At 38.0% G+C, this 26,574-nt stretch overlaps 1 protein-coding gene across 18 annotated transcripts in view; it reads right to left on the bottom strand.

Moving 5' to 3' along the window:
• erc2 (ELKS/RAB6-interacting/CAST family member 2) overlaps positions 1-26,574 on the bottom strand; it is a 698,491-nt gene that overhangs the window by 59,766 nt on the left and 612,151 nt on the right. The window contains exon 24 of one of the 18 annotated variants that reach the window (XM_062969889.1): positions 1-6,801. This exon is cut by the window's left edge and continues 1,990 nt beyond it. The exons of the other annotated variants lie outside the window; for them this stretch is intronic. The gene's annotated coding sequence lies outside the window, so the exon portion shown is untranslated. The remainder of the gene's footprint in view (positions 6,802-26,574) is intronic. 18 annotated transcript variants of the gene reach the window in all.

Below are 26,574 nucleotides of genomic sequence, written 5' to 3'. Positions count from 1 at the left end.
GATGGTAAAACATCTGGGCGTCCCCTAGGAAACGTCTCTGTAGATGGCCGATTCTCTCGCACCAGAAGAGACTTGCATATATTTTCACTTCGCTTCTGACACAATAAAAAAAGAAATCTGGGAAATAAGTGAAAGGGAAGTGACCAAGCTTGAATTATTATGATATGGAGGAAGATTCCAAAAGAGAATTCAACAGTCCATGCCTGCATTCATTCAAGATGTAATGTTAAAATATAAAATAGAAGTGCAATTTAGGAGTATTCACTATTGCTATTATTTTTCTGTCTCTTAGAATCCCTCTTGGCTATTTCTATGATTTTTACTCTACAGATCTTGGTTTTGGGAGATCTGTTTTGTTTTTTGTACTAGTTTTGTTTGTGGATGTTTGGTGCTTGTTTGATTGGGAATGTGATTACTTTTGGCATTATTAATAGAGGAGGTAACTTCAGAAAAACAAAAACAAAAAAAAAAACTGGTAGACCAATCTGGGAGAAAACTCAAGGTATCAAAAGGGAGAAAACGTTTGCTCTGAGCCCAACACATTTTGGATAATAATCTCTTTTCAAGCATCTAAACACTCTATGAAAAACATTTTCCTGTACTATTGTACAGGAAAAGAACAATTATTCAGAACATGGTGGAATACCTAGAGTTCACTCTGTCATTTCCTCAAAACCATAGTTTTTACATCATTCTAAAAACAACTGTTATTGGGAAACTGAAAAATGGAATGAACAAAGAATATAGCAGTGTTGTCAACACAGGCTCAAAAGCAAAGGACTTTGCATCTTTATTCCCTTTAATAGTTTATCAAAATAAACAGTGGTTACATGGAAATGTTCTTCAAAAGAGAAAATTAATGAATCCCGTGGCCTGAATCCAGTTCCAAACCTATTTAGTAGAAAGCTAATGAATCAACTGCTGAATGGTAAGCCAACACTTGAATAAATCACATTGATTCAGTGAATTCGCTTTTATTGGGACTAGCAACTTGATTTTAGGCCCAAGCATTCAGAAGTGAAGCCTTTACAATTTGAGTTCTTTGTATAGTATATTTATGGTGTTTGTGTCCAGTCAAGGAAAAGAGACTTGAAGGGGTTCAGTGCATAGAAACTGTCAAAGCTCAGTAGTACCCATTACAATTATGTCAGATTTTTCTCTGAGGCCAGCAGTCAAGCATGTTGTTTTCAAGGCAGCACTCACAATCCACTGAAGAGATTTCTGTAGTCAGGCCAAAAAACAAGACAAAATAAAGTCAAATATAAATTGTTTCTGTTGTTTTTGGACAGGTTTGTCTGGAAACAGGGCCAGCCTTTGATTGTATTCCAACATCCCAGCAATGGAAAGGAAGCAAAGAAAACCTCAGCTCTCAGCAAACAAGCACTCTGAATTCTACTTGGCCTCCTTGGTGGAGATTTTGTTACTCCATGCGCCCAAGTTGTGTCAGCGCCCATGCACAAAATACATAGGCTAGGTTTCAAAATAAAAGTACTGCAGGTGGCAAAACAACACTGACAGCTGATAATGGCTTTAAAGGCCAGTTCTGTCTTTGCTGTAAATAACAACAACAACAACAACAACAACAACAACAACAACAACAACAACAACAACAGCTATTTGACAGTGGAGGGTGAATCGAGCTCTGGGATTTTTGCTACCCCCCCCCCCCCCAAGGTACCATTTGCTGTTATCTTATCTCCAGCCTGCAGATAAGGTTGCCATGCAGGAATCCCAATATGACATCACCAAATCATCCTGCCAGTCTTCCCTCTGCTACCCCTTGGAAACCCAGTTATTTGTTTTCTAGGCAGGTTGGAAGTTTCTCAAAGCTACTAAGTACTGAGACATATTTTAAAAAATCAACAACAGAGAGCACTATGAAAAGTTTATTGCTGTCAGTTCCTAAAAACCCAATGAAGTAGGAAAACTCTAGCCTCTCTAGTGAGGAAGCTCAAAAGTCTGGTTGCAGCCACCAAGAAGTCCCCCCGCCCCCCGTTTCCACCAGGAAGAGTATTAAAGCAGGCGGAAAGGAGCCACAATTCTGTAGACCATACTCAACTAAAGGAGCCAATAATGCATGCATGTTCCTGAAAAGTACTATATAAATAGTTGAGAAGAAAAGGCCTTCTGCCTCTCACCTAAAGTTATAAAAACAGAGGTCTATGGCATTTGGAGCAAGTCACTTTGTACTCATCCAGTATAGACATTGTAAGGTTATGCATGACAGAATCATTGTAGGACTTTATCATTTTTTGTTGTATTTCCTCCATACTGGCTCACACTCTGGCTATAAGACGATTGTAAAAAGATATGCTATTAAGACCAGTTAGAAAGTTTGATCAGTTCTATAGAAATCACACAGAAGAACATTTAAAAACCAGTTACAATCACACTAAAAACAAAGTATCTTGTCTCAACACAGGAGTGCCAGCCAGGCATTACATATTAGGCATGAGTGATGCCATGAAAAAATGGTTCTAAACTCGCTTCTAAAGTAGGGGGCGCTGGCGCTTCGTTTCTGAAACTACTTCCAAAATTTGGCCCAAAAAAGTTTTGAAACTTAAGAATATTCAGAATATTCAAAATTAATTTGTTAATGGTGGACGCACATGCGCAGTGGCCAAAAACAGCACCGAGGGGTTTACCGGACTCTCCTGCCCTCATTTTTTGAGCTATCTTCTTCAACCTTGGTACAGTGGTAGAACCCATTTAACACTGCCAGCTCACCAAAATTCAGAATGTTTCCCTTATCCTCTGAGTTTTGGCGAATTTTCATAGATTTTATAATAAACCATTTTTAATACTTGCAGAAATCTGTTCCTGGTTTGAAAGTCTTATTTCCTGTTTAATTGAATTGTCTTTACTTAGAAAGTAATTGTTCTATTTCAGAAACTTTGTTTTTGTGGCTGAAACTTTGTTAAATTGGTGGACAGTGTCCCAGCAAACCATAATGTGCTCCATGTCCCCTGTGCAAAGACCAAGTTCAGGCATTGTCATAAATTTTGCCATGTTTCTATGACAGAACCAATTAGGAAATGACATTTATCACCCAGGAACAGAAATCATAGTACACCATCACATCATTCCTAACAGATGGCCATCAGCCTCTGAATAAGGAAATCAGTTCCTGGTTTGAAAGTGCTATTTCCTGTTTCATTGGCTTTTCTGGGGCTGAGAGTGTGTGACTTGCCCAAGTGGGTGGGTGAGTGGGGAATCAAGCCACAATCGGAGTCCAAGAGTCAAACCTCTACCTCTCTCCCTCCCTCCCTCCTTCTCTCTCTAAACTTCTCATACCTTCCAAGAATTCATATACCTTATGAAAGTTTGGTCAAGATGGTCAGAGGAGGGCAACTAAAATGATTTCGGGTCTGGAGAACAAGCCCTATGAGGAGCGGCTTAAAGAACTGGGCATGTTTAGCCTGCAGAAGAGAAGGCGGAGAGAGAGGAGACATGAGGAGGGCCATGTATAGAAAGGGCAGCATGGCAACAATCTGCTGTGATCTGTGACTTGCTAGCAGATTATTCCAAAAATATAACACTAAAGGTTGCCACATTTGCAATTGCAGCCCAAAAGATCAGAGCTAAAGTAGCAAAATCCATACTTGAGGACAGAAATGGAAATGGTGATGGTTTGGGATGATACAAATCAGACACTGTCATTGTTATGTTGCTGCTATCATAATTTTAAAGAGCTAGTTTTAAATTTTTTAAATGTTTTAACAAGTTTTAATGTTTATATTGGAAAGTGCTTATAAAGGTTGTACATTACTGATGTCATGGCCTATGGCTAGTACAATAAACAATTCATTCATTCAATATGTGAGGGGAAGTCATAGGGAGGAGAAAACATGTTGTTTTCTTGGTGCCCTGGAGACTAGGATGCAATGGAACAATGGCTGCAAACTACAGGAAAGGAGATTTCATCTGAACATGAGGAGGAACTTCCTCAATGTGAGAGCTGTTCAGCAGTGGAACTCTCTGCACTGGAGTGTGGTGGAGGCTCCTTCTTTGGAGGCTTTTAAGCAGAGGCTAGATGGCCATCTGTTGGGGGTGCTTTGAATGCAATTTCCTGCTTCTTGGCAGAATGGGGTTGGACTGGATGGCCCACGAGGTCTCTTCCAACTCTATTATTCTATGATTCTATGATTCTAAGTGAGGACAAAAGGGGGTGGGGAATGTTAAGAGGAGAGAGGGCCTAGGACATCTGGGAATTGTAGTTTTAAAGTGGGCATAGTACTATTGGAGAAACGTCTGCTTTAGCCCAATGCTTTTATAAATTGGGAAAATTCAGAGGCTTCGTTCTGCTTAATTTTTAAAGCTATTGAGATGAAATTTGCAAGAATGGAAGCAAATAACTCTTTGCCTATCAAGTTTCATAATGTTTGACCCATCCACTGATTTTTTGGGAATTTTCAAACAACATTTTTTTAAAACGCTACCAGAACGACGGCCCCGCCTCTCCGCCCCTCTTCCTTCTGCCCTGATTGGCTTAGCCCAAGGCTTCTGGAAAATGAAGTTTTGTCCAGATAATGGCTTCTTGCTTCACTTGCACTTAAATAAATGGGGAAAATTCAGAGGCTTCGTTCTGCTTAATTTTTAAAGCCATTGAGATGAAATTTGCAAGAATGGAAGCAAATAACTCTTTGTCTATCAAGTTTCATAATGTTTGACCCATCCACTGATTTTTTGGGAAATTTCAAACAACATTTTTTTAAAATGCTACTAGAACGATTACAAAATAGATCACCATCACTAATAAGAGACTAAACAATTAAGATTGCCCCATTCCACCTGGAACAGAATTTGGACCACCCTGAAGTCTGCCTTAAATGATGGCCAGAAGCAAACTAGAAGGAGAGGTGAAAGAACATGGAGACCAGGAAGTCAAAGTTGTTATCAAATAAGGTCAAGAACAGTGGTTCTTGACAACCCCAGACATTTCAGATGGGGCTAGTTTTCAACTTGCTGACTCAATGACCAATCTCTGGACTTCCTGTCTAAAACATAGGAGAAAAAGAATTGTTGATAGACTATGCTAATGTAACTATGCTAATATATACAGTGGAAGCAGAAGCGGGAATTAGAGTGGTATAGTAGTGAGTTAAGGTGGAGCTCTGGGACTCCAAATCCTCACTTGTCCATGGAACTCGCTCAGCAGGTCACACTCTCTCAGATTTGGAAGAGAGCAATGCCACACACCACATCCTGTAAAGAAGATCTATCATCTTAGGGCTGCCATAGGTCAGAAGTGACATGATAGCATGCAACAAAAACTGACCAATTGAATGCACAGTACAATGCATATTCAGATGTGGGTCCTATGAATACAGTAGGTTACACTTCAAGGCACCCTGTACACAAACTCAGCAGGAGTTAAAATAGCAGTGAGGGCAATTAGGCACTAAAAATAGACAGCTTGAACTCAAGGAAAAAATCGCTCTAGCATTTTATTCAACTGGAGAAAGAAATAAGGTTGTTCTGTATAAGTAGGAGAGCGGTGCCATTTCTCTTCTGATGCTAGCAGAAATGCAGTCAAGTGTTGCCTGGTTGCCTCCGCCTCTCCCCGTCCTTACCCAATAAATGGCATTTGCAGAGCATGTAGCCTTGATAGTTGCCTATGTGATGGGGCTGGAAATGCAGATCATTATGCTCTGAATGCTCCAGTGCAAAATTACACTCTATATATTCAATATATAGTTTATACACTAATTATATTTACAAGGAAGCTTTCAAGGAAAAGAGAAAAAGAATTAAAAGTTTGAGACAGAGTGGCAAAAGGCCAATAATGAATAAGACAAAACATGGTTGGGAAAAATATTAATAGCAGAACTATTTTTTATGGAAAAATCATGTCTGTTCTAATAACCACATGAAAAGCAACAATGCTTGTGACAGTCAAATGTAGTAATCATGTCTATAATAGCCCTCCATATATGTGTTATGAGGTTTTATTTCACCTTGATTTGGAATGTTCTCTGAAACCATCCTTAGGCCTCAGATCTTCAGAGGAAAAGGAGAAACAAGGAGATGAGATACCAAATCTCATCTGTGGTCATCTTGATCATTATTGCTTACAGGCAGCTCCACAGGGTTTCAGAGATAGAAGCTATCCAGTTCTGCCTAGGGATGTTAGGGTTTGAATGGGAGACCTTATCCCAAAATTGGGACTCAAGTACATTCTACTAACAGTAAGATCTGATTTAGACCCCAATTTACTGCTTTTGAAAATACCTTGCTTCAACTTAGAGCAGTGAAGAGCCAGTCCAATTTGATTCATATCCTGAACTTGATATAAGATTAAAAAATGCAAATATTTGTGTCTTGCATTCACCATAATAGGTTATCAAAACAATATGGAACTTTTATTTTTCTAGACTTAAATTCAACAAAGTTTGCAGGTGTGGCTTTCAGAAGGGCCTCACTCCTAACAAATTGGAAATGGAATTTGTGTGCTACATACCTTTAAGATTCCAATGAAAAAGAATCTAACTGAAATGGCAGTAATATATTTTATTTATTGAATGAAATGGAAGAAATTTTCAGACAAGTTTTAGCTAAACAGTGATATTTGTGCATTAACATTCTTCCTTCTCAATCAGAGGTTCCATTTTTACATGTCACATAGCATAGTAATGGTCACAAGTAAGCCTGCAACAATTCAAAAGGATATATGGAGTTGTTTCTGTGAAAGTAGAATCCTAAAATATTGAGCAAGAAGCTGATTTTCTTCCTTTCCCCTCCTTTTCTTCTAATGGCGTTGTGGTCAATTTGCATGAAAGTAGAACATATTACAGATGTGCCCTGGAAAGTTTCAAAAGGTTAATTCAGATGTTAGGGAAGTATGAAGTTTTAAAGCTAGTTTCATGCTTCTGAAATAGTGAAATGTGGAAGAGTAGCCATCTTAATGTTCCATACTTTCTTACCACAAAGCTTAACAGTTTGAGAGCTCCTCATAAAATGTATCCTAGAATTAGAAATCTGCACCTGTCAATCACTGATAGCAGAAGCAGAAGTGGCAGCGATGGTAGCAAACAAATGTGTATCAGGGAGACCAGCATATGACCAACCAATTTTCTTTTCTTTTCTGCAGAATAAGATTTGTATTAAATTAAATGAATATCTTAGTCATGAGTATTCCCTGGAATGATATGATCATTGCATACTATGTAGCACCATTACAACATTGCTACATAGTGAATTCTTTTCCCCCCCAGACTTTCCTAAAATTCCAATCACATGAATCTGTTCAAAATAATATTGAAGTATGTGCTATTTTAACTACTTTTGCCCTCTTGTTGCTTTTCCACACTTTAATGGTGTTTAGCATATTATTTATCTTTGCATGGTGTTTAAGGCAATTTTAATATGATTATCAGGAATCCAGTGCATCATAACAAACATCTGCTTACAGATAGATCCATTCTGCATTGTGAACATCTTTTACTTGTTTGCCTCTAAATATCAGATAACAGAAAACTGGGACAGAACAGAAGAATTGTTGCTGTGAAAAGTAGCTCAATGTCCACAATAAGATTCCTACATTGTCACCCTGATATCCATGACTATGAGCGCTATTTATTCAGTAAAGCAAGACCAACCCAACTTTCCCCCATCATTTTAACCATCAAATGACTGATATATGAAAAAACTGCAATATATATTCTATGAGATTTTATTGTTGAAATAATTCCAAAGCTACAGGCACTGTAACTAAAAGAAACCAAGGGTATTTATGGGAAAGAAAGTGAATTAAAGTGACAACTCTTCATTCAATTTGACTTCTGCAGTAGCTCCAACAGCACTTTCAGGGTATTTTCCTCTGTGGCTGACCTATGGAATATACCTTTTTAAAGAAATGTTAATTATCCCAGTGCATGGTAAAAGCTCAATTATCTAAGTATTCACACGACTTTAATGGATAACTGCTTAAACTTCTGGCAATTTTGCACATAAATAGCTGACCTTAGGGGTTTTGTCATTTATAGAGTTTCCATTTATGGAAATTATTCTTTGGTTGTAGTTTTTATCACTACATACATACTGTTTCAGCTCTCCTTTCCTCCTTCTTCCATTTCCCCATTTTCTTGGAGTTGGCTTAAGACAGGGGTCCCCAAACTTTTTAAACAGGGGGCCAGTTCACGGTCCCTCAGACCATTGGAGGGCCGGATTATAATTTTTTTTTAAACTATGAACAAATTCCTATGCACACTGCATATATCTTATTTTCAAGTAAAAAACAAACAAAAAGGAACAAATACAGCCTCAATGTTAATAATCATCATCATCATCATAAAAATAATAAGGAGGGTTGGAAGAGACCCCTTGGGCCATCTACTCCAACCCCCTTCTGTTTTTGAGCACCACACCATAATCAAAGCACCCCTGACAGATAGCCATCCAATAATAATAATAATAATAATAATAATAATAATAATAATAATAATGTAATAAACATGGTTGGAAGAGACTCCTTCAGCCAACTAGTCCAACCCCCCTTCTGCTTTTGTGCACCAAAACATAAAGAACCCCTGACCAACAACAACAACAACAACAATAATCACCGTTGGAAGAGATTGCTAGCCTCAAGAAAAATGAATCCACAACAGGGCTGTAGAGTATTCTTTCAGTTATTCACATTGGAATGACTGACGAGGGAGAGAGGCACATGCGGACTCCCTGATTGTCTTGCCTTGTCTCCCTGCTTGTCTCCTCGGCAGCGGTGGGGGGGGGGAGGTGCATGCGAGGTGAGGAAAAGGCATGCGCCTTTCTCTCCTCGCTCGCCTGGCACGCACCTTTCCCGCTGCATTCCTCAGTGGCAGGGGCGGGAAAGCTGGCCACAGGGCAAGGGAGGAAAGGCGAAGGCCTTTTACTCACCCTGTGTGTATCTTCCTCGGCGGCAGCAGTGGGAAAGCTGCCCGCGGGGCAAGGAAAAGGCTTGCACCTTTCTCTCCTCTCTCTCCCAGCATGCACCTTTCCCGCTGCCTTCCTTAGTGGCAGCGGTGGGAAAGCTGCCCATGGGGCGAGGGAGGAAAGGTCCAAGCCTTTTACTCACCCCTGTGCATCTTCCTTGGTGGCAGCAGCGGGAAAGCTGCCCACGGGGCGAGGAAAAGGCATGCGCCTTTCTCTCCTCTCTCGCCCAGCACGCACCTTTCCCGCTGCCCTCCTCGGTGGCGGCGGTGGGAAAGCTGCCCATGGGGCGAGGGAGGAAAGGTGCAGGCCTTTTCCTCGCCCTATGTGCGTCTTCCTCGGCAGCAGCAGCGGGAAAACTGCCCATGGGGCGAGGGAGGAAAGGCGCAGGCCTTTTTCTTGCCCTGTGTGCATCTTTCTTGGCAGCAGCAAGCTGCCCATGGGGCTAGGAAAAGGCGTGTGCCTTTCTCTCTCTCGACCAGCACACACTTTTCCCGCTGTCTTCCTCGGCAGCAGCGGCAGGAAAGCTGTCCACGGGGCGAGGGAGGAAAGGCGCAGGCCTTTTACTCGCCCCATGTGCACCTTCCTTGGCGGCGGCGGGAAAGGTGTGTGTGGGCCGGGGAGGAGAGAAATGTGCATGCGCGGGCCGGATAAATGGCTCTGGCGGGCCGCAACTGGCCCGCGGGCCGTAGTTTGGGGACCCCTGGCTTAAGACATCTGAAAACAAAACTCCAAGACATACAAACATAACCCTAAAGGCTCACATGATGAAGTTGTAGTAAGTTCAGTGGACAAACATGCTCAGGGACAAAGCATAGAAAATTTTATTATGGGTGAACATTGTCATTTATACAATAGGTTTAATTCTGTTTGAAGTCATGAAGGAACATTTCAGAATATTACAAAAACGATATGATGTAGCCCACATAAAACCATTTTCAGCTTCCTGGATTTCAATCAAAGAGGTAAAAATAAAAAACCCATTCCCATCTGGACAGCAATCTGCCATAGGGTAAGATGGAATGGAGTTTCTTTCCTCTTCAAGGTCTCAGGATAAGGCTCTTTAGCTATACCATTTATTGTCTGTTTTGGATTTCAATGTGGTAGGGGAAAGTCTGGACAAAAGAGCAGCTATGCCAGCTAAAACACCCAAGAGAGACCATTCCCTCTACCAACAGTTTAGGAAATGGCATAGGATTTCACACATTTTTCCATCCCTACTGGGATTTTTTTTTAAGTACTTAAACATACTACTAAAATTAAAGCTGAGCCAAAAATGGATGAATTTTGATTCTAATCTCAGAATATGCATGCTGTATGAAAGATAACGATTTCCTGAACTGTTAAACAAATTAAAAAGAAAACCAAACATTTTTTGGAAGAGCTGGCAGCCATTGTTCCATGGCTGCATCACCAATCATAACCAAGAAAAGCCATGTAGAAATCTCCACAACTTGTTTTTTTTAAAGGACTAGTAGCAAAAAATATAGTCCTGACAATAGAGACCTGCAAACCTGGGGTGAATGAAAGTTATGTATGGCTGACTTTGGGGAAATTACTTTATTCAAACAAGTTATACATTTAGCACATATTTAGAAGGAAAAGAATGTCATTTGATGAGCAGACGTCTTTCACTACTTGAAGTAGAATAATAGAATCATAGAATCTTAGAATTGGAAGAGACCTCATGGGCCATCCAATCCAATTCCCTGCCAAGAAGCAGGAAATCGCATTCAAAGCACCCCCAGCAGATGGCCATCCAGCCTCTGCTTAAAAACCTCCACCACAATTCAGGGCAGAGAGTTCCACTTCTGAACAGCTAGTGAAAGACATTTGCTCATCATACGACATGCTTTTCCTTAACTATGCATTTCACAATAGATGGTATTAGACACAAAGAATTTGTTAAAGTATGATATTATTTATTACACCTTTGAAGCTTACTGACTTTGTAAGTGTGTGTGTGTGTGTGTGTGTGTGTGTGTGTGTGGTGGGGGGTCTATTTCATTTTTAGGCTGGAAACTCTGTGACTGTTGATTATTGTTTACTTGTACTCATACAGTATGATTTGGTTAGAGGTCTCGCTGAAGTTTTCACACTCAATTATTTTTCTATATACTAATGCACAATATAATATTAATACATAATAATAATTAATTTACTTTATTTATTTTAATTAGTTATGGTCTTGTTTCATATAGGTCTTTTGTATTTGTTTCATATATTGCTCTGGTTCAGGATATTTTAAAGCAAAATATTAAAATATTAAATATGCTTTTATTAATGTTGGGAGAGTCAAAGTGGAGGAAGAAGAAAAATACGCTGTAATTTCTGATTAATATTCAAATAAATCTAATGCTATATAGACAACATTTGTATGATCACAATATGACTTGGCTTGATGGTGAATCAAGAATCAAGAAACATGGGAAAGGAGGAAGCCAGCAACTATGAATGAAAATGGAGGAGTTCTGTGTAGGACTTTTACATTATCTGCCTTCTTCAACAAAGATCATCAAAAATAAGTGGAAACATTCAGAAAGTGATAACAACAATAAAAAGACTCCAATAATTTTTTGTTTGCTTTTCAAGTAGAAAGAATTTCAACATTCTTAGTTGGAAGATGGAAGTCCTCCCTTAAAACAATTAATCTTGGTTGATGAAGGGAGAATGGAATGAGGGATGTCTAAAGACACAGTAGTCAGCCAAAGTTATGTTTGTTTAACTTTTATTTGTCTCTGAGCCAATGTAAAACACACTATAGTGCTAATATGAGTTGTTTCAAAATATGTTTCCACTCTTTAGAGAATATAGAATGGGAGGATTGTTTAGTTCAAAGGGGGGAATTACAATGTCTAGAACTATTTTTCTTCATTAGCATCTAGAGAACAAACTTTCATATGAGTACTTATTGTGTCAAACTCTACAAGAAGCTGTTTTCACCCCCAAGAACATATTAATTCAAAGAGACAAACCAAGTGATGGATGGAAAAGGATATATGGGAAAATAATAGGAGGAGTGCAACTTTAGATATTGCACTTGAGGAAGTCAGAAGCCAAAATACATAAGAACTTGAGATATATATATATATATATGGAATGTACTCAACTGACCCTAGTCTTGACATCTTTAAACAATATATATAAAAGAAACTGCTTTTTTTCAATTGAAATAAGAACAAAATTGTTGTGATGTAAAAAAAAAACTTATCAAGCTTGACATTCTGTTCTCTGTGTGGCCCACCAAATGCAGATGAGTTCAGCAAGAGTTTGCTGCTCATGTTCCTCAGAAGCTGGCACTGCGAAGCACAGCATCTCTCAGAGCGGGCATAACAGAAACATCAGGACTGATAGTATGTGATAATCTTTGGTCCATTGGTTTCTTTCATCCCTCTTTAAAGATGGCTATGTTGGCAGCTGTAATTATATCCTTTGGCAGAAAAGATGAGTTCTTTCTCTTTCTTTCTTTCGCAAAAATAAATGAAAACTCACAGCAACCCAAATGCAGTTCAGTTTCTGCAGGGCTCACTGCATATGGTTGTTCACGCATCTGGAACTAGAGGTATCCAGGTGGCAATATTTTAAGAAGAACATAGGAGGAATAAAGCTCCAATGTTGAGAAAAAGAGGAAACATCCAGTGCTAGTGCCTAGATTCTGTGTTGCTTAAATAACTATGGTGTTTATAAAGCTAATGTTGCCCTATTAGCCATTTTAAGTCTGGAATCATGAAAGTTGGTTGCTTCATATGATTACTTCGAACTACTTCTGTATCCCAGTCTTTTTCCAGGTGTCCATGCTATTTATTGGATCTTTAGAAATAATGGCTGTTTCCACTCTCCAAACATTAACAAAGGAGCATGGGTCCAGGGAAGTAACATGTTCCAGTACTACATATCAATTGCTCAGAGAGGAACTGGAAGATATCACATATATAAAGTTGCCTGAGATATCAGAATTTAGCATACTTATCTGCAGAATCTCATGTTGCCATGTGGCCATTCACCAAATTAATTAAGTTATAGGAGATATTGGGTATCCAAATCCACTGAAGTTTGTGATCCGATCTAAGTTGGAAGTCATATCAAATAAGAGGAGAAATTTGTATAAAATTAGAGATCTCTCTATCTTATAGAGTTTTAACACAGTCTAATGTTACCATATATTACTTCAATATATTAATGCATAATTCAGTTCAAAAATTGCAATGGTATTAGGAAAATAAGTAACAAATCTAAGTAACAACACCTAATACTTTTTTTTATGGAATCTACATCAGTGCAGGATAAATTCTAACTTTAAACTACTTTTGAACGGAAAGCAGAAAATTTAAAAAGAAAAGTGAGCATAACCCAATGATGGGATAATATACATTTGGCTCTCCCTACATCCCCATTTCAGCCTTTTGGTAGGATTAGAAGACATTCAGACAATAGCTTCTGATTTAAGAAAGTTTAGTCAACACTTAAGCATGAAGCTTGGCCTGTTTCTAAACCTTCCTTATGAATCCTTTGGGGCTGCTTTTCTTGAAGTTGTTTCAAATTGGACTTTTTTATTCTATGAAACCTGGCACAACCTAGCACAATATGCATCATTAATACAAAAAGGAGGGGGAGAGAAATGAACTGCTAATTCGGTTGTTTATAAGGATGAAAAAATAAAGTGTCTGATTATGGAAGGGAGTTACAGCTACTATGCCTCTCAGGCAATCATGCCTTATCAAAGAGATAGGAGCAACTTGTGCTAGTGAGAAAGGTTGGCAATGCACTATAATAGATACTTGTGACCCATTTAAAAATGAACTAGAACATGTCTCCATATTCCATTCACATATAAAAGGAAAATAGATCCCACCCTTCCCCCAAAGACAGTCTGCTGGCTCTGAATCCAGAGTTTGCACATGTCTCAATTCTGAAATTAATTTTAGAAATTACCCTAATTTAAACTAGAAAGCAGACAGAACAGAATGCAAAGCAGAGCCTAGCAGAGCCTAGCCAAGCCACAGGGGAGAAAATGGACAGAATCAGCATCTACTCATCTTTACTCATGCCATGGCTTGCTATGGTGGCTAAACAGGAAAGCTAGATAAAGTAGGAAGCAATCTTACACAAATGGCATCTCTGGAGAACAAAATCTAGTTAGCCCAACAGTTGCCTTGGGCATGTGTAACACTAATTCCCCAATATTTACACTCTTTATGCTGATTCTGAAGAAAGTCCACCACTACCAATACTTGCTAGCTAAGCAAATTTAGGTATAGTGATGTGGTAGTGGTGATGTGCCATCAAGTTGTTTTTTATATATAGTGACCCAAAGGCAAACCTTTCACATAGTTTTCTTGGCCAGATTTGTTGAGAGGAGGTTGCCATTGCCTTTGTCTGAGGTTCAGAGAATGTGATTTGCCCAAGGTCACCCAGTGGGTTTCCATGGCTGAGTGGGTATTCAAATCCTGGTCTCCAGAGCCAAACTTCAATGCTCAACCCGCTATGAACACATCTGAATCTCCTGTGCCTAGTTACCAATCACATTCCATAGACAGGGCTTCCAACCCAAAGCACAAAACTCATGTAGAAAATATAAGCGTATCAGTACTGATTTGCTGTATGTGATGTGTTTATATTGACAGTGTATGGATTGTTCACCGTTTACTCATAGTTTGTTTACCATGTGATTAATACAAATGTTTTTAAAAAGAAAATATAAGCAGATCAATCACTTTCGCTGTAGCAAATTAAGAAGCTATTTGAGGCAGTATCAAAGGTTCTGTGCTCATTAGGGCTGTACAATGGATGAAAAAAATGTTTCAAACATCATTACAAAATTAGGGGGTGCTTCATTTCTGAAGTTTTTCTAAAGTGTCATTAGTGAACATTTGTTACTATAACAAGAGTAACGAAATTTCATTGCTTTTTTGTTATTGTAATTGTGCAAGTGGGGAAACTTCAGAGGCTCCTCTCTTTCATTTTTACAGTTATTGGGGTGAAACTCGCTACAATGGCAGAACACATTTACCACCATTAGCCCATCAAGTATTAGAACATTTCATTTATCCGCGGATTTTGGAGAATTTTCAAAATATTTATAAACATTTTAAAATAGAAAAACTACAAGAGCTATCTCTTTGAATTTTCTATACAAAAACACAACATTCCCCCCAACTTTCAAAAATATTCATACATGTACTGATTTTAGATATTTTTTTAAAGTTTTGACAAAAACTTTTTTTAAAAGCCACAACAGCTATCTCATTGAATGTCTCCCATACTAATCAATAAAACTTCCATTTAGGGATTTCTTCCCAGCCCAGCACAGAGATTTGCTTACTAGAAATATCAGTTAGTCCTCCTCTTTGGAGATTCAACAATTTATTGGAACTCTGGCTGGCTGCTGCTATGAAGGGACAAACCTCTCCCCTATCCTGATTCGAGCTTTTTGATGCTGAGCAGAATTCTTGGAAAGGTAGTTTAGGGCAGATTCTTTTTAATCCTCTGGCATAGGGCTCCTTTGCTTCCCAGGGCAGCTTTTTGTTTTTGCTTTGCTTCCATGCAGTGAAAATAATAATAATAATAATAATACAATAATAATACTTTATTTTTATACCTGAAGGGACTTGGGGCGGCTTACATGGAGCCAAGCCCGGATAAAAACAGCAATACAAAATAAAATAACAACAGAAAATACAAACACAGATATTAAAATATAACACTCTAAGCATAGTAAAAAGGTTAAAATTATAATAATAAGACATGGAATTGGCAACCAAGTGAAGAGGGTAAAAACGAGCTGGGCAAAGTGCAACGAGTGTATATTGTATACATGAGGTAGATAATTAAGTGCTAGCATTAATGAGAGAGCTAAAATGAAACTGACTTTGGGATGCTTCCAAGATTTACAAAATTCAAATGAAAAGTATTGGGTAAGTTTTTATTCTAAGTTTTTTTGTGCAGTTCACGCACGACTAATGAAAAAATTGCACACTTCCAGTGCATAGTGCATATATATTCCATGATACCTTCAACCAGAACATGTTGTTCACTGGAATCTGTAAATTGGATCTATCTCAGTTTCACATTTTTCCAGTGTTAAATTCAGTTCATCTCCATTATTGAAAAAAAAATCCTAGCTGTAAGCTTAGTTTGCCCTGAACTTTCCAAAGTGTGCACATGTCCTTCATACATGCATTTCAAAGTTTGCCATTTTGGTTAAGATATTGATTTTCCAAGCAGTTTCCCTAACATAATACTTTTTGAAATTATTTTCATTGATACAGACATTTTGTGTGCACTTCCCTTAATAATGTAAAGCCTATTATCCTTATAAGTAAATTCTCCAATGACATATGGTTCTTATGATCCTTTTTGACAAATACAATTCATTGAATTCATTTTTAGACAAGAAATGAAGAAAGAGTGGATCACAGTTCTGCAAGCATAGCCTTACTTGTGAACATGAATGAGCTAATGGCATTATCTAGTATGGCAGAAATATAGTGGATAAATTCCAATATGAAGCTTATTCTGCTAAATCCCCCCAAATTCCTGTTCTCAGCTGCCCTTGGGCTGTTGTGCATGATTAGTGAGATGTCTGTAATTAATAAGATGCTAACATTCACATTCATTGTTATATTATACTATTTGGGAAATACTTTTAGTGTATAATGTGAATAAAATATTTAAGTATTGGTGGAATAAACACTGCATTGTGTCTAAATTGTGCTATGAATTTGAGAATGGAAGTTTTTTTCTTTAGTCACATGCATTTCATAATAAGCAACCTAAGAAGCAGGGGGAAGAACTCCTGTAATCATCAGTTCATAACAGTTTCAAGAAGGTAAATTTTAATCTCTTAATGGTCCCCATCTGACAACCTACTAATCTTTTCATTAAACAAGCTTTTCATCAGCTCTATTTCACACATCACTGAAACCTGAAGGGTTAAACAACCTAATTACATAGGCAAAGTTTCCACTTTTAAAAGTACATTAATTGATGTCTGGAACTCTCAATGTAGGGCAAATTCTCACCCATGGATCAGTTTCTGACATTTACTTTACAAAGAGGCAATGACTAAGCTGCAAGAAATGAAGGCAAATACCAAGCCTAGCAACAGCCTACAATGTGTATGAACTTGAGCAACCTGCTGTACTAAAAACAATGCTGTACCAAGCCAAAGTCTTGGAAATCACAGAGAGCAATATGCTGTGCAGATTCCCCACCGCCCAGCTGAAGTCCAGAAACATTGAGAAATGGGGCTCATACACAATTCACATGAAGTGATAACCATCTTTACACATCACCACAAGGCTATAAATCTAGTTGCTTGCTTTGAATTTCATTGTTCTGTTGTTTATCATTTGATGCTCTGTCTCGCCTTTTGTAAAAGCACAGACAGAACTCACTGTTTTTTAGTTCTTCATTTTCCCTTACTAATAAGCATCAGACTTGTTTCTTCATCTTCTTTCTGACACTTTTATTTTTCAGGACTTGCATGCCATTCATTGTGATGAATAGACCTTAAGAGTTCTGTAGGTTCAGCTAAGCCCTTAAAATATGGACAAATAATTAGGAATTATCTATAGTTTTTGAAAATATGTCACCCACCTTTTCTTCTTATTTTGTAATCAGTGCCCTATTGCTTTTTAAAATAAAGCATTTAAAGTAGGTTCTAGAGTGTTGTTTTCACTCATATAGTAATAGAATTTTTTTAAGCGATCTGTAGCACACAATGAATCTGTGACATCCACTGGGTTTCCCGTTAGCCATAAAGACTAAAACTAATAGTGTTAATAAGGATAGGAAACAACCACACTAAGGTCTTCTTTTTATTACCATTGGGCTGAATGAAATAGTTACCTCAGGTAGAATACTTAGATCATGTAGTGAAATAGCAGCCAATTGTAAGCGATTTCATTTATTATGGGAGTATAATAATTCAAGTCCCCAGAGACATATGAGTTACATTCAAGAGTACTAAGGAACTTGCAAATGTAACCTGAGAGACACTGTAAAAATCGTTGAGAATTCTTGGATAGGCGAATTACCAGCAGATTAAAGGAGGGCAAATATTGTTTTCATCTTCAAAAGAGGTAAAAACAAAAAACACAAAGAACCTGAGCAACTGCTAACCAGTCACCTTGATGATGATTCCTGGAAAAGTTCTAGAAGAAATTATGAAAGAGTCAGTATGTGCACTTAAGATGAATGATTACTAAGCCATCATGGGTTTCTCAAAAACAAGCCATACCAAACCAAACATATCTTTTTGTGATGGTGCTTGTAAGAGGAGTGCTGTTAATGTAGTATATCTTGATTTCAGTAATGCTTTTGACATGGTTCCCCATGATATTCTTGCAATCAGTCTTATGAACTGTGAGCTGGACAGTGTTATAGTTAAGTAGATAATTGGTTGACAAACTGAATGCAGAGAGTACTCTCCAATTGTGGCTCTTCATACTGGAGAGAAGTGACTGTTGGGGGACTTCGGGGCTTTGTACTGGTCCAAAATTATTCAGATAATTAAATAAAAGGTATGCTTATCAAATGTGTAAATAACACTAATCTGGGGGTGAATGGGGAACTAATACTTTGAGGGATAGGATCAGATTCCACAATGACCTTGCTATTTAAGCTACCATGAATATACTCTGTTTAGTAGTACAGAAAGTGCATCGTAGATCAGTTCACTAAAAAAATGTGGGCTGGACAAAGTCCTAAAGCATTTTTAGAGGATACAAGCTTCAACTCCCTTCTTGTGCTGAAGTTGAAGAAAAGCTTATCTTAGGCTACAGAATTGAGCAATCACATAGTTTAATGTAAGCTTTCAAGATCATTCCACCCAAGACTAATGTTTCACCTAAATGCACCCTCAAATATAACATTCTACAAAGGACATATAATCTTCTGTATCTCTGCATGGATCAATAAGATTTGAAAACTTTGAAATCAGAGAAAATCGTAAAGAATTTTTAAATCACTAATAGGTAAAAAGGGGGGGAACCATGAATTTCTTTATATTCTTGTACTTTTAGTTCATGATTAATTTTTTCCATTGCTTTTGTAAAAGAGATTTGACTTGTGTGTCTGTCTCTTTAAAGAAAAGCAGATGTGCCTGAGGAAACTATTAGTGCTCTATGAGGTGTCTTATGTCTGAGAAGCAAAGTGACCTCAATAAACTTTCTACCTATCCTGATTAAAGAAGTAAAAGAAAAATATAGACCTGGCATGCAATAGCAACAGACTTTAAAGCCTTCCGTGGAGATCAGGATCTGGGCAAGATCAAGAAAGAGAATCTTTGTGGAGCCAAATGATGTGGCAAAAGTCTGTGTTTCACACAGCCATAGTTTCAAATGTGACCGCTCTATTCAAGAGGCTGAAAGCAACATGTATGGAAAAAGATATGGGAAAAAATATAGTTCAGGCTTGTGGACATGTTTCACTTTGAGGAGGTACATACATTTTCAAAAATAATGCTAATTCTTCAAAGAAATCACATTAACATTTTTGGCCCTAGATGATAATTAAAGCAGATGAGTGCTTTTTCCACAACTTTTGCATCAGATGTTTTCAACATTCTTTCTGACACGTTGAGGCTGTCTCCCTTTTTTGGTACTTTGTCACATTATATAAACACTGATTTCAATTAAGTCAAGAATTCAAAAAATCACACTCATCTTTTGTTTAAAGTCATGAGTGATTATTCACTGTGATGGTTGTTTCTTGTTTTCAAAAATGTTTGCACATTGAGGAGAAAAGTACCACATTGTCCTGTTACATCTTCCAAACTTAATCCTTTCTTATTCTGGATTTCCTCTTAAGGACTAAAAAGGAAGACTGTTTATTCTGCTTGTTATACATTTCTGCTTTGTGGCCATGCCCTGCAGTAACCAAAAATAGTATAAAATTATAGACTTGGGTGCACTGGCTAGCATCCTGTTAGTGACATACACTGGAATAAATCCTAGTTACACCAACATGTTGGGGGAGTATTGTATCAGGAGGAACCCAATATTTCCTTATGCAATGCTCATGCCTCAGCAGAAAATGGACTCTTGGGTTCAACTCTGCCTCCATCCCACCAGACATGGATCAACTGTAACACATACAGACAGTCCCTGAGTTACAAACATCTGGTGAAATAACAGGAAGCGAGAGAAGTCTACCTATAGGAGGAAAATTCACTCCTGAAATCATGGGGAAAAGGTGTTGCCACTGAAGCTCTATCAGCAATCCTTGTTTTTACAAGGCAATTTTTTCAAAACCCAGTTCCCACAGCTGGGGGAAAGGGAGGTGAAATCTTCTGAACAGGGGCACAGACAGCAAAACAAATACCACAGGGGCATTAACTCTTCCCTATGCTATCCAAAGCTCGCTCTCCCCCCCCCTTTCTCTCTCACACACACTTGGTTGGAGTTACACTTAAAATGTACCTTTTCTGACTTATATACTAATTCAACTAAAGAACAGACCTACAAAACCTATCTTATTTATAACTTGGGGACTGCCTGTAAATGGGAATATTCCAGATCCCCTTAAGGAATTGGGTAGAAAGAGTAGTTTTGAAATAGGGCCAAGTTCAATTGTGCAAGAGCCACAGGGATGAGCAGGAAGAAGGAAGTTTCATGTGGCAGGACAAAGAGAAGGAGTTTATCCCTTCCCCTGCCATGGTCCTGATCACTCCTTGGTTGCTGCTCAATTAGAGAGAGAGAGAGAGAGAGAGAGAGAGAGAGAGAGGAATCATATAACACATTTTAAAAGAAATTGCACTGTCTGGCAATACCCAAGCAGTCCAAATTTGAAGTGCTGTTGAAACATTTAAAGCCTTAAATAGCCTAGAACCTAGAACCTCAATACTTGAAGGCATGCTCCCCTCCATATGTGCCTTTCCAGGGATTGAGATCTGCTCAATCCGTCCTCTGTATCCCACCAATGAGGGCACTATATAATGGGAAAACATGGGAGAATGCTGTCTCAGCTGTGTCATCCCAGTTGTGTAATATCCTACACTTAAGGCCACATTTGAAGTAATGCAGTTGGGCACCACTTCAATTACAATGGCCCCATATTATGGAATCATGAAGTTTTGTTTTACAAGATCTTTAGCCATCTCTGCCAAAGAGTAATGGTGCCTCATGATCTCCTTTCCTAATGTATCATGGCATTAACCCATGGTAGTTAAAGTGCTGTCAAACTCCATCAATTCTACAGTGTAGATCGGGGTCCTCAAACTAAGGCCTGTAGGCTGGATGTGCCCCTCCAAGGTAATTTACCTGGTCCCACCCTAAACTTTCAATTGAGGGTTGCCCAAAGACACATATATTTGTATATTGACATTATTCCCTATCCATGAAACTTTAAAAGTTGTTTTTACATAAAATATACAACAATGGGTCTACATGCCTGCTGAAATCACTTTTATACTACCTCCCCTCGATGGATCACACCACATATTATCAACACACAAAAATCCATATATGCAGTACACAAGTTCATGATAATCTGTGGAGAAGTACATGAAATGTAGGTTGGACAGTAGTGGAAATTAAGGAAAGCAGATGAATTGCTAATAGAAGCAGGATAAGAACAAGAAATCTTGAGGTGAGTTCAGGATAAAACATCACAGAACAATGCCACTACATTTATTTGACATTATTTAAGATAAGCAGACTACCCAACCCACCAATGGACATGACCCAATTAAAATGACTTTTGAAAATATGAAAGAAATTTGATTCCAGTTGTCAAAATCAAGACTATGATATAAAATATGCAATGTTTATAACACAATTGTAATACAAACACCTGTGTCTATGACTATCTATCTATCTAGGGATCTCCATTTTACCAGCTTTTTTGCTCTAGTTTTCCTGTTGTCACAGGAAAGAAAGAATGCTTTTGACAACAAGGATGGAAATAATATTTAAAATGATTCTTAAAATTGTCAAAAAACCAGGTTTTGCAAATATTGAGAAACCCAGAGAAGAAGAACCTCAAACTTACAAGAGGTGTCACAGTTTGGGACTTAATTCACACCTGGTAGTTTTTCAAAAACAAACAAGCAAAAAATGCTTTTCCAAAAAAGTTAATATTTCTATGCAAAAAATTAATTTTCTGTACATAAAATGTTTCTAGTAAATATGTGTTTTGTGCAAAATTTTCAAGTGGTTGATTTGCATAAAGACAGAAAAAATGTCAAAAAACCCAGAATTTTCTACACAGGAAATTATATATTTATACAGAAATATTTCATGTTTCCTGTGCAGAAAATGCTATTTTTTGTGCAAAAAGGCATGTGAATATTTTGCACAGAATAGGGTTTGAATTGTGCTTAGGCTTTGAAAACTACCATATGGGTGCACACACACCCATGTATAATAATAAAATATGCAATAGTGTTTAGTAATATTTTTACATGGCTGTAAAATCAAATTGTCTTTCAAATCCTGTTTCAAGCCTGAGAATTACAAAAATACAATTCAGAAGGTGGTATAAGTTAAGGGAATAATTGTAAATGTGAGATGAGGCAGAACAGCAGCTGCAGAAGAAATACAAGGAAGAGGAAGAGACAAAAGAGGCATTTACCACATTCTCCGGAAACAAATGTAGTCACTATGTGAATACACTGCCTCAAGCACTCTACTCTGTCATGCTGAGAAAGATACCCACACTTCTATCACAGTTCACAAGCAACAAATGTTCCCAATCTGAGGCTTCAAAGCTTTCTGACAGTAGAAGGTCAACAACTGTGGATCATTGGAGGTCTGAGGGATAATCATTTTGTATTTCAATGACATATTGCTAACATTTTATCAAGAAGATACAAAACAGGAGAGCAAAGATGGAAAACAGAGTCAACTGCCTTTGCTTATGGAAACCACTGGTTAGAAAGGAACAAAAATATAATTCCACATTCCTTTGCATGACTGAAGTGGTTGCTGTTATTTTTTTTCAAATAGGAAGGTATTAATTTACTACCAGAGCTAATGTTTATGCACAGCAAAATATTCAGTCCTGTCATTTGATGCTAGTATTTCAATGTTGCACATGGTGCACCTTAAATTATTATTTTCAGTTTCAGACTAAAACCCAGAACAGATTGTCCATCTACTGGTGGAGAAGCTACCAGCCATCACTGGTTAGCTATAATCTAGCCTTTAAGATGTCTTCATCCACTTCCACACCAAGCTATAGAGAAGTATTTACCAGTACAGTGACATAAATATTCCTGCACTTATAAGTTCTTTTAAAATTACAGTAGACATACATAGGTCCCTTTGTATAAGATGATTTTCATGTAGAATCTAGAATCCTAAGACACTGAAACGAACAGTATCTTAGGTTTCAAACCAAAGCATATCCATAGAATCATGCAGGAGGATCTAGAAATACCTACAAAACACCTTTAGGCTTATGGTCCAGCAAAAGTTGGCCATAGAATTGCATTGGAGACCTAGAAAGAACACTTTCTAGGCATTGCTAGATTATTATGTGCCATTTCAATAGTATTCTAAGTTCTGAAACCTCATTCAATGGACTAGCATAATAAGTAGGCCTACTGTACGCATTTAATCCCAGTACTAAAATAATAATATCGTATTTCATCAATTGTAAGATGCCATTGATTGTAAGACACAGCCCAGTTTTAGAGCCCCAAATTTGTTTTTGTTTTTTTTAAAAAAATCTAGGACATACTCCTTTTATTTGAACCTCACTGGTGAGAGTAAAAATTAGTCCTCACCCCAACTTTACTTGTTTGTCTCACTGCCCAGCTATCCTAGACAGCTCCCAGAAAGCCTCCCCAAACCCCTACCCAATGCCGCTGCCCTGCTGCCATTCGGCTGATATGCATGGCTTCTCTTCGCTGGGTTGTTCCTGTCTTTACCACTTCTGTTACCATAGTGTTACTTGGTTTTTTAAAGGGAGAGGATAGGGGGCAGCAGCTAACAGAACTGGAGCCACGTTGTTTGTTGGCATTTATTTGGACAAAGAGACTTTCTTTCTCTTTCTCTGGAGGTAGTGGTTCTTCATTGCTTCTCCTCTCCATTGCTGCAGCCTCATGCTCCTGGCATATAGGGCTTCTTCCCATCTCCTTGTCTCCTTGCTATTGCTGCCTCCAGAAAAAGAGAACCCAGGTTTTCCAGCTGCTCCAAGTGGAGAGCCAAGCAACAAAAAACCTCAAAGACCTGCTTCCCTGGAAGCCCAAATCAACATCAACAAACCATAAGGCTCAATCATTCTCAGTCACTGCCATTGCCCGTGATGTTCTCCCTTCGAAATAAACCCCAGCAACACTAAGGTGACGGCAGTGGCAAATATCGGCAGAGGCAGACCAGAGATGAGAAGCAGCTCACATTGACCAGACCAAGTCAGCAAAAGGAGGTGACAGTGGCACAAAAGGCATGGGGTTGAGGGAGCAGTGGTAGCATTGGGTGTGGAGTTGGGGGTGCTTTCTGGAGACTGGCCAGGACAGTTGGCTTCCTTCCCCTACTCTCAGCTGCTGCTCTTTTAAAAAAAGCAATTTTAGGATGCTATCAATTCTAAGATGCATTCCCTTTTTTGAACCTCAATTTTTGTGGTGAAAAGTGCATCTTAGAATTGGTAAAATATGATATCTATATGACATTTGAATGCAAATCTTAGAAGAAATATTTTTAGAAACGCCAGCTCCCAGACTCCACAAGATCATGGCAGTTAGTGGGATTCTGAGAACAGTAGTCCAAATAGTAACTTTTTCAAGCTTTGCAGATATGCATAACACAGTGATCCCAAACTAGAAGAACAAAAGACATTTTTAATAAATTTGATCCAAGTATAGTATCAGGAAAAAGATTTAGTCCTGACACAGACTGCAAAGCCATTTCAAATACACATGTGTTTTATTCAAATAGTGCTGAATTTTTGGGCATGCTTTTCAAATTCCTTTAGTTTGCTCTGCAATTAGAATCAGATTTGGCACATTTCTGTAGCAATACTGAGGGGGGGAATTAAACAACAAACCATATGTGTATAAAATGAATATAAAATAATACAAGGATTACTATTAGCCTGGGATGGCTAAGAAAACTTGGGTTAAAATAAAAATGCATGCTTTTTTAACAGGCAACCATGTTAGATAAATCTATTAGCAGTTCACTCCACTGCAGGGGCCAGTTTAGAAATATTTATGCCATTAACACTTTGCTAACGATTTCTCTAGGCCTAAAACATATTTCCTTTGTCCATAAAATAATGCATTCATTAACAGCCTTCGTTACTAAACCATTTTACTCAAGAATTCTCTTTCCTGGATTCATTTTAGTTTAACTCACACCAAGCACAAACAAGGCAGAGAGAGAGAAAAACATAGTACCAATGTTCCTATTTTTTAAATTGAGTTATTAACTTTGTCTAAAATTCATTTGGGGACTTGGTTTTTTACAAATGAACTCATTTCTGTGGGAAACAGAATTTAGTGATTTTGTAACATTCAGCAAGGGGCTCCTGTTATGTTATTCTTTAGGGGAGCCAGAAAAATGACTGTTTTACATTGTAGCGGATGCACAAAAAGAGTGATGCACAACAAAATACCAGCTAGAAAGTGCCAAATGGGCATTTGTCAAACCTGATGTACGACACTCTTGCCCTTCTTCCATTACACATATTCAATAACAATTCAGAGGTTGCTTAGTCTCTTTGCTATATACTACATGAAAAATATTCAGCATAGACTGCAATAGAGAATTCCATCCATAGTAATTTGAGAGCTACATGAAAAAAGAAATGCTACCACTGGTGTCAGAACAGTAATAAATCCAATATGAGTTTTAGACTGGACTTTAAAGACACTGTTCAAAAAAGCTCATTCTGGATGGCTTGTTTAAAATTTGGAGTGGATTTAGCAACAGGTTACAGCTGAAAAATGGAAAGACAGTCCAGAGTGACTTTAAAGCCCCTTGATTTTTGAAACAGTTCTAATCTGGGTAAGTGGGCCCAGAATTTGTGTAAACTCCACCTAACCAGATAAAATGTATGTATGTATGTATGTATGTATGTATGTATGTATTATATCCTGCCCTGTATCTAAAGGGTAAAATAAATTTAAAACATACAGTACTAGGTTAAAATGAATAAAAACATTACATAGTTTTATTAACTAAAACCAGATGATTTAAACTGGTTAAAACAATTTTAAATAGTACAACCATAAGACATATACATTTAGAATAAAATAAGTTGGGCTCAAAAGCTTTAATCAAAAGCCATGGCAATGTTCGTATAAGTCAGGCCTCCAAGGGAAGAAATCCCACAACTGGGCTATCACTGCAGTAAAGACTTTCTCCCAAGTCCTCCCACAATTTATTTTCCCCTATAGTGGAATACTTAAGAATATACAGATCTCAGAGTATATATAGAAAGACACTTACTTAAGTATCAAGGTCCCAAGCCATTTAGATTTTGTTTTTGTTTTTGCATATATCTAGATCTATGGAGGTCCTCTTCAGGAGAGGTTGCATTACAATCTTCTTCAAGGCAGCAAGCATCTCTCTCTGACATGCAAGACATTTACCATCTCTCGGACCCATCCAATAAATCCATATCCTCTAGATTTAAACCCAAGATGGGTAAGGGTCAAGACAACATATGGCAGCATATAGAATCATAGAATTGAAGGGTTTCATAAGTCATCAAGCCCAA

Source organism: Anolis carolinensis, chromosome 2, assembly GCF_035594765.1.
Source record: "Anolis carolinensis isolate JA03-04 chromosome 2, rAnoCar3.1.pri, whole genome shotgun sequence".
NCBI classification, from domain to species: domain Eukaryota; kingdom Metazoa; phylum Chordata; class Lepidosauria; order Squamata; family Dactyloidae; genus Anolis; species Anolis carolinensis.
This window is presented reverse-complemented; position numbering and strand designations above follow the sequence as displayed.